The sequence below is a fragment of the Tenrec ecaudatus genome, chromosome 7, assembly GCF_050624435.1.
Source record: "Tenrec ecaudatus isolate mTenEca1 chromosome 7, mTenEca1.hap1, whole genome shotgun sequence".
NCBI classification, from domain to species: Eukaryota; Metazoa; Chordata; class Mammalia; order Afrosoricida; family Tenrecidae; genus Tenrec; species Tenrec ecaudatus.
The window spans coordinates 82322986-82332071 of record NC_134536.1 but is presented as its reverse complement, the minus strand read 5'-3'; the positions used below and the strand labels follow the sequence as shown (position 1 = coordinate 82332071).

Sequence of the window (9086 nt, the reverse complement as noted above, 5' to 3'; positions counted from 1 at the left end):
GCCCTCATCATTTTCCAAACATTAGCTCGCTACTTAAGCCCTGGCATCAGCTCCTCATTTTTTTCCTCCCTCCCCATTTGCCCCTCCCTCATGAATCCTTGATAATTTATAAATTATTATTTTGTCATATCTTACACTGTCCAATATCTCCTTCACTCACTTTTCTGTTGTCTATTCCCCAGGGAGGAGGTCACATGTAGATCCTTGTAATCGGTTCACCCTTTCCACCCCAACTTCCTTCTACCCTCCTAGTATTGCTACTCTCACCACTGGTCCTGAAGGGATCCTCTGTCCTGGATTTCCTGTGTTTCTAGTTCCTATCTGTACCAGTGTACATCCTATGGTCTATCTAGATTTATAAGGTAGAATTAGGATCATGATATTGGGGGGAGGAGGAAGCATTTAGGAACTAGAGGAAAGCTGTATGTTTTAGCTTTGCTACAAGGCACCCTGACTGGCTTATCTCCTCCCCGTGACCCTTCCATAAGGGGATGTCCAATTGCCTACAGATGGGCTCTGGGTCTCCACTCCGCACTCCCCCTCATTCACAATAATATGATTTTTTTTTTCTGATGGTGCCTGATCCCTGATACCTTCAATGCCTTGTGATAGCACAGGCTGGTGTGCTTCTTCCATGTGGGCTTTATTGCTTCTCAGCCAGATGGCCGCTTGTTTACCTTCAAGCTTTTAAGACCCCAGATGCTATATATTTTGATAGCTGGTCACCATCAGCTGTCTTCACCACATTTGCCTATGCACCCATTTGTCTTCAGCAATTGTGTTGGGAAGGTGAACCCCATGAAATGCCAGTTTAATAGAACAAAGTATTCTTGCATTGAGGAGAGAACTTGAGGGGAGGCCCAATGTCCATCTGCTACCTTAATACAAATGATATTCTATATTTAAGAGAAAGTTTAGTATATATATGTATACATACACATATATGTATGTATACATATATATAAACTTTAATTAAAATAACAAACATTCAGTTCAAATAATTAGATAACTTAAATCAAATACCATCTATCAAACACGTCTATTATCCCCATTTTACAGATGAGGGAATTGGATTTCAGAGCACTGAGAGGTATTCCCTAAAGTCTTACAGCTAGTAAATGGTAAAGTTTTATTTGCCTAGAGATTCCTGGGTTACTCTGTAATATTGAGTGTATGTTAAGACATATGTATCAGGAGGATACAATTTGGAAACCCACTAAGTGAAGAGGACTTTATCTTAAATATAACTCTTTAAAATGAAAGATTTAAAACTAAAATGCCCAGTGTTGGAAAAAGAAGACGACTGCTATTCCAATGTGGTGGATTTGGATTTATTGGACTTCGTTAAAATCTTTCACTTTTGATGTTGCACAATAATTAGCAACTTAAAGCTGCCATATATTTTCCACTTCCATATTGTCATTGCTTTTTCTGACAGGCTATAGCTCTGCAAACATAGTTTTGCCTTAGGGAATGAGCTTATTAAAATGTGTACCTGTGTCTAACCCTCATTCATTTCCTAAATAGGATTTAGGCACTTAATGTTTCTAATGTATGTAGCAGTGGATGAATTTATGTCAACTAGGCACTCCTGGCTAGGGTGGAGTCAACGCTGTCAATCAAGTGGTAGCTTGATGACAATTTCATGGGAGTGGTCTTCTGTAGTAGAGTAAGGGGCTCTGGGTGCTACCTCTTTCTGTTACTTCAGCTTCTTCCTTGATGGGCCTTGACTAGGCCTGTGTGTCTGCATGCAGGGGTGGCCCCCTGAGGGCCCCCAGAATTTGATAGTTGTCATGATTCTACCATGTTTCCACCAAGTTTGGATACCCGAGACTCTGCATTCCCTGTCTTGTGATCCACTTTCATATGTTACTGGCCTGTAGCTCCATCAGTGTGAGGAGGATCTGGGTAGCATAGTGTGGTATAGACAATCCTTTGTCAATTTGAGGATTAAGAGTGTAGGGGTGGAGTCTAGCTTGTCAATCATATCATAGTCAATGAGGCCTCTGTGTGGGGATGGCCTTCTCCTGAGGATTTGGGGAAATCCAATACTTCCTCCTGGGAGGTGGGAGACTCTGCTCATACACTGAGCATAGCCACTGATAAAACACATGGACCCACCCTGATGCAGAGACCCCTGCTAGCGCTGATTTGTTTCCAGTGACACTGGATCCAAGAACCTTCTACCCACTGGCCTGTGATGTTCTACCTTCAGCATCATTGCATATGTTTTGTAAGTCTAAAGAGAGCTCTATAGGTTGCTATCAAACATATGAACTAATATTGAACTCATGGACTCGATCTATAGTGGGCTGGGATGTTTTCTCAGTGTTCAATCGCTCTTATATGTAAATCTTTTTGTTATACGCATATGTGTGTCCATGGATTTGTTTCTCTAGTCCACCCAGATTGTCATACATAGGATCTATGGACTTGAGTTGTCCTGGACTGGGTGCCACCCTGATGTCAAGTTGCTCTTTCCTTTACCTGGATGCGTATCACTAACTGGTTTCTCCAGACAGCCAGCCTAACACAACCTGCATAAAGGAACATTTCATTCTAAAAAGCCTTCCCATTTATGTATATTGTCCTAATCTCAATAGTATTTTAAATTCTATGTCATTGTTTAGATGAATGACACTATTAATAGAATTTCCAAATGCTCCATGGAGGTTACTTCTATTATCTCTCAAGAAGTTGATAATGCTGCCACTAAACTGGATGAGCGAGATTATATATATATATATATCTTAGATACATGAATGGATTTTGAGCTTTTACTTAATTGTTAGATTTAATCAAGTAAGAACTAGTTCTCATTCTGAGGCCTTGCTTGACATTTGCCATCATGAAGTGATCACTGAATACATAGCTGCTACAGAAACATAAAGTGATCGCTGAATACATGGGTGCTACAGAAACATGAAGTGATCGCTGAATACATGGGTGCTACAGGAACATGAAGTGATCGCTGAATACATGGGTGCTATAGAAACATGAAGTGATCGCTGAATACTTGGGTGCTACAGAAACATGAAGTGATCGCTGAATACATGCGTGCTATAGACACACAAAGTGATCGCTGAATACATGCGTGCTATAGAAACATGAAGTGATTGCTGAATACATGAGAGCTATAGAAACATGAAGTGAAGAAAGTCGAGAGTGCTGGCTATGAGAAAGAATAGCATTTGAGCCTCAAATACTTGTCTTAAAACAAGCTTCTGAGGTGTTTACTAAGACCACATGGAAGCAGCACATGAGCCTGTGTGATCCAAGGATTGTAAATAATGAAATTCATGATAGCAGAAGGGACATATGTTAAAGTTATATATATTCTGAGTATCTGGTGTGCATAAGGCTAAGGAAAACAATGAAAGTCCACAAATCCATTTACAGAATCTCCACTTGGATTGAGTCTCCATTGAAATCCCACTGAAGGTGGAGCAGGGCAGTTAATAGTCTTGCCCTCAGACAGAGTGCACTGGGTGCACCAGTACCTCCATATATCTGACCAGTCAAGAAAAGGGCACTTTCCTTTGAGGACTTGCAAAGAGTGTCCTCAGTGCAGCCCACAGCACTAGGCTTGCATAGTTGTGAGTCAGGCCCTGACTGCCTAGGGAAGCGCTTGGTCAATTTTGCAAGCTCTGTGTACCACAATGTATGTATCTCATTCGGGGCCCCATTCCTGTAATGCCACCTGTAATGACAGTGTATCGATCTGCTGCCAACCATGCATTTGAGACAGTTTTTCTCAAACTCATGTGCTCTTTTCAAATGTCTGTATATCAGCAAACCCTTGAAAGCCATTATAACTTCATGCTAAGGGTCTGCTGCATCTAGCCAGTATATCTTTGTCCTGTCCTTGTCTCTTTTAAGATTTTAATAAATGTACTCTTTTTAAAAGATCACTGGAAAATAATCTGTAACAGCACAAAATACTGTGACCAAGCTCCACGGGATCCAAACGTTGGAAAGACATTGTTCTTGGTGGTCTCCACACAGAAACAGCTCAAAACCAATGAAGTCATGGAGCACCGCAGCCTGCTGCTCATCATCCCATGCTCCGGCTTTCCTGTCTATTTTTCAAGTGAAGTTTCCATTCGCTTATACTACCATTAAGATAATTTTATTTCTATTATGATTGTGTAGAACTACAGTAAAAAGAGTATTGTTTTAAAGGCTTTGTTGCTTTAATATTTCTGTCATGGTTTACGAGTAAGCCTTTCCTTCTAAAAAAGACATGTACAGGGTGTTCTCTCTCTTTAGATATGCTTAATCAAATAAATATGGTTTTTGTGTTTTAAAACTGTACAAACAAATACTTGCTTACATGATTAGGAGTACCTCAAACTAACAGTAACTTCTCTGACAGGGAAATATCCTCATGAAATTCTCCATGGCGAAGCTGTTTGCTCTAGCTTTAAAAGTTGCCTAACTAACGCAATTTAATCATGAACGAGAAATAAAAATTCTTTTTTCAAAAGGTAGAAAAATAATCATATAGGGCCATTGTTTCCCAGGCCCCAATAATTGGTACCAACACAACAGCAACTAAAACAATGAGATCAGACAATCATGATCAATTGGTAAAGTAAAACAGTACATGGAACTATTTTTTAAATAAAAATTACGTACACACTCTGGCAAAAACGTTTTTCAAAACTATAGCAACAAATGCTTGTGAAAGTTGACATTGAACAAGGAAGACCATTGAAGAGTTGATGCAGTTGAATGATGGTGTTTGTGCCGAGTATTGAATGCATTACGGGCTGCCGAAAGAACAAACCTGTGTCCAGGAGGAGGTATAGTCAGAATGCTCCTTAGAAGTAAGGGCGGCAAGACTTCACCTCTTGCATGGTGCACATGTTATCAGGAGCGATCAGTCCCTGCTTGATCGAGACCTCATGCTTGATAAAGTAGTATCAGGGAAGTGAAAAAGAGGAAGACACCCGGGGAGAGAGATTGACAGTGGCTGAAACAATGGGCTCAAATGTAGCAATTGTGAGGGTGGCAAGGGCTGGGCAATATTGTACACAGTGTCACAGAGTTGATTCACTATCACCTCACAGCAACAATATATCAATTAAAATTAACCAACAACAGCAAAAATCAGTGAAATGAAATAGTTTTGAAGCAGATCACAAGAAAAGTGCTTTTAAATTTAGAGCCCTATCCATGTCCCCACAATGTTCCGGTTCTGGTCATAGTCCCAGGCATTCTAAGTTTGGCACTCTCCATAAGTGCCTGTGGTTATTTGATGGATATGATTTGTATGTTATTTTTTAAACAGTTTTATCGGCACTTCCGTCACTTATCATACAACTCAATAGTTCAATCATATCAAGAAGAGTTGTGGAATCATTGCCACAATTTTATAACTTTTTCTTCTTCCTTGTATTAGTGTAATTAGTTTTTAACTGTTGTCCAAAAGTACGCACAACAAAACATTCTCCAATTCAACAACCTCTGCACATCAGAGTCAGGGCCATAGAGCACTCTTGTCGTGTTGTGCAACCATGACTGGCACTGCATTCTTCCCCCATGACGCCCCCACTTAACACGGACTCATGGAGCCCGGGCAAGAGCTCCTCTTCCTTCTGTCAGGGCAATCACTGGTCACCTTTGGTTTCTTCTCTCTTTCTAGTGCTTTTCTCAATATAAAAGCCATGTGTTATACACTTCCATAGTTAAGCTGCTTTTTAAGAGAGCTGCATATATACATCATAAAATCAGTTCTAGTGCCATCTCCCCGTCCCGTATTCATTGTTTGCTCCTCCCTAACTCCCCCTACCCCCATCTTTTTAGACCATTTATCTCACCAGCTATTGTCTCTATGCATCCACTCCTTCTGTACTAAATAGGCTGGGAAGTCTAACAGAAACATTTAAAAAAAACTAAACTAAACAGGAAGAAGACAATAATAATAATATAAAGATAAAAATAAAGAATAAGAAGGAAAAGACCTTCAAAATATTTAAAAACCAGAGAAGAAATTTTCGTCATTGAACAAGGGAGAATATTTAAGCCTAGAGCAAATTCAGGTTGGGTAAAAAGGGATATCAGCTGACAAAGTGTCACATTTTACTGTGGTTCATTTCACATAATCAAGTTTACAATAATCTCTGTCTGATAGTAAAGCTGCTTGAGACACTCACCTGTGACCAGTGGGGATCTGCCAGAGCCTTCAGCTAACTAAATATTCTAATAAATAGTCTCAATTTCTAAAAGAAAACAATAATTTTCAATAGTGTTCAGTTTTGCTATTAAAAAGAAGGGTTAGCTTCTCAACTTAATGAAAGTAAATTATATTTCACATACTTTTTCATCATGTGAAAGGTACTAGAATAAATTTTCATAACAAATATGACAAACCCTAAATAATATATAGAAAACTTTCACTAGATATTTAGGATGAATCAAAAATCCCAACAGGGAAAAAAAATCAGGAAAATGTATGAAAATTCACAAAAGGAACAATGTAAAAACAGTCGATCACAAGTTAAGATGAAAATAACTGCAACATTAGATTTTAAATTCTCTCTAATAGAAACAATAAAGTAATTTTACTTCTGTGCTTGTCACATATCAGGCACCAATAGATTGCTTTTCTAAAGAAAATATACTTCCTACTTAACTTATAGATTTGAATATTCGTCTTCTCCCTAGATAGTTAATCAAACAATGAACATCTAGTTGTGCTTTGATGCACTGGAGAACCAAAAAGATGTAGCCCTATTTCTGATGTAAATGAATATCTATGGCTGCCAGCAATGCTGGGATGTTGTGAGACAGCAACCTCATACACAGCAATCTTTGATGGGAGAGCAACTTGACATGAATTTAATAGAGAGTAATCTGACAATATGTGTGAAAAGACTTAAGATGGACTTATCCTCTAATTGATTAACTCTACTTCTGGGAATATTTTAAAGAAAATATAAGAATGATTTCTACAGATTTGCTTTCAGAACTTTTCATCTCAACATTACTTATTGCAGCAAAACTTTGAAAGCAGCAAATAACCAGTGAATAGTTAAGTGAGTTATGGAAACCCATAGGAAGGAATATTAGGCAGTCAATGAAAACCATTTTTTGAAGAATATTTAATAGTGCAGAGATTGTGTTTGTGAACTAGCAGGGGAAAATCAAATATAAAAACTATTACCAATTTTTTAAAAATCATTAAAACTTCATAGGGGCAAGGAGAAGAGCGTACAATTGAAAATAAATAATAATGTCCACACATTCATCACCCATACACATATACAGTACAGAAAAGAATTAGCATAGTCAACATAATCTCATCTGGGTATAAAGTTTGGGACTATGAGTGCTTTTAGTTTTGTATTTTCCCATTTTTTTGGTACTACAATTGTTCTCTAAAGGCATATATATTTCTTTTATAATGACATAACATGTATATACATTTTTGAATAAAATATCAGATAAGTTAATACAAATATAAATGAGAAATCAATGGTTATATAAAATATGTCTTGAGAGGTCTATCAATTAATATTATGGCTTAAAGGGCTTAGAAAGTAAAGCAAAGCTTATATGAAATAGAATTATTCATTCACCCTTTATGTACTATTTACTATTTGAAAGTCCTTAGAAGTCAGGAACTGGCCAATTAACTAGCCAATTATTGTATATACTAATGAAATTAATGAGATGAAGATTCAGTTTAAAAATGAGGACTAACAATAATAATAAAGCCTTATAATCTAATAATATGTTATAATATTGTATGTTATTTTATAACTTAATATTTACTGAAGAATAATTCACTAGACAGTAAAAATGTTCAACTGGTCTCTCACTTTGAGGATAACTACAATGAATATATAAATATTTATATAGATAGATAGAGAGATAGATAAGTAGATAGATATCTTTACTTCAGAGGTCATAACATTATTTTTGTTGCTACTTCATAACTGTCATTTTGCTACTGTTATGAATCGGGTGACTCTTGTGAAAAGGTCATTTGACCCCCAAAGAGGTCGTGGTCCACAGGTCATGAACCACTGCTTTAGGTATATATTATCTGGAAAATAATGGCCTTTCATTTTGATTTTTCATTTGAACCAGATTATAGGACACTCATTTATAAATTATGCATTTACCTTTGAAAATACACCATTTATTTATTAAAAATAAATTCATAGGCCTATTGTCCCTATTGTATGAGTTTTTACTTTAATATTTTTACTTTCTATCTAATCTCTCTATTGTTATAAGTATTGTCATTACCCTTGTCATTGTAATCATCATGTTTACCATCATCATCATCATCGTTATCACCATCATCATCATCATCATCATCACCATCATCTCTCCTAGAGCTTCCAGAAAGAAATACAGCCATGCTGATATCTTGATTTTTAGCCAGTGACATCTGTGTCAGACTTTTAGCCAACAGTACTATAAGATAAATAAATTTGTGTGGACAATTGATCGTTGTCCTTGGGTTTGCACTAGGATGAGAAAGAATAAAAAGTCCCTGCGCTTTCTGGCTGTCTTTGTGGCAGGTCCAGATGGAATGAGGGATGACATAGCCAAAAAAAAAAAAAAATGTGTGTTAAGTTGCTGAAAAGAAAGAAAAAAGAATATAAGTATAGAATACAAAACAAAGGTATGATATTTAACCTTATTTGGTGAAATCATCTTTTGATGCTGTTAAGTGTCATCTAGTCAGTTTTGACTCTTCGTGATCCTGTGGGAAACAGAACCAGACACGGCCTTGTTCTGCACTGTCCACCCTGGCTACTAAGCTGGAACCCATTGTGGCAGACGATGCAGCCATCTTTTTGTAGCGGGCCTTCTATTGTTTCCTTCTCCTCTATTACATCAAGCATGATGTTCTTCTCCAGGGGCTGGTCTCCCTGAGAGCATGACCAACGTGTTTCAGATAAATCCTCTATCACAAAGGTCACATTTTCTTAAAATCTACTTTTCCTTCTTTGCATCTAACTTGACATTATAATCACTACTAATTATCAATGCATCTTAATTGGATGTTTGATCAATTTTAGACTGCAGATATTGGTAGAATCCTTCAATGCTTCATCTTTGGCATT

At 37.3% G+C, this 9086-nt stretch overlaps 1 pseudogene; it reads left to right on the top strand.

Annotated features, from left to right (window-relative positions):
* Window positions 1–8445: 8445 nt before the first annotated feature.
* LOC142454030 (small nucleolar RNA SNORA31) lies at window positions 8446–8564 on the top strand (annotated as a pseudogene).
* Window positions 8565–9086: the final 522 nt, after the last annotated feature.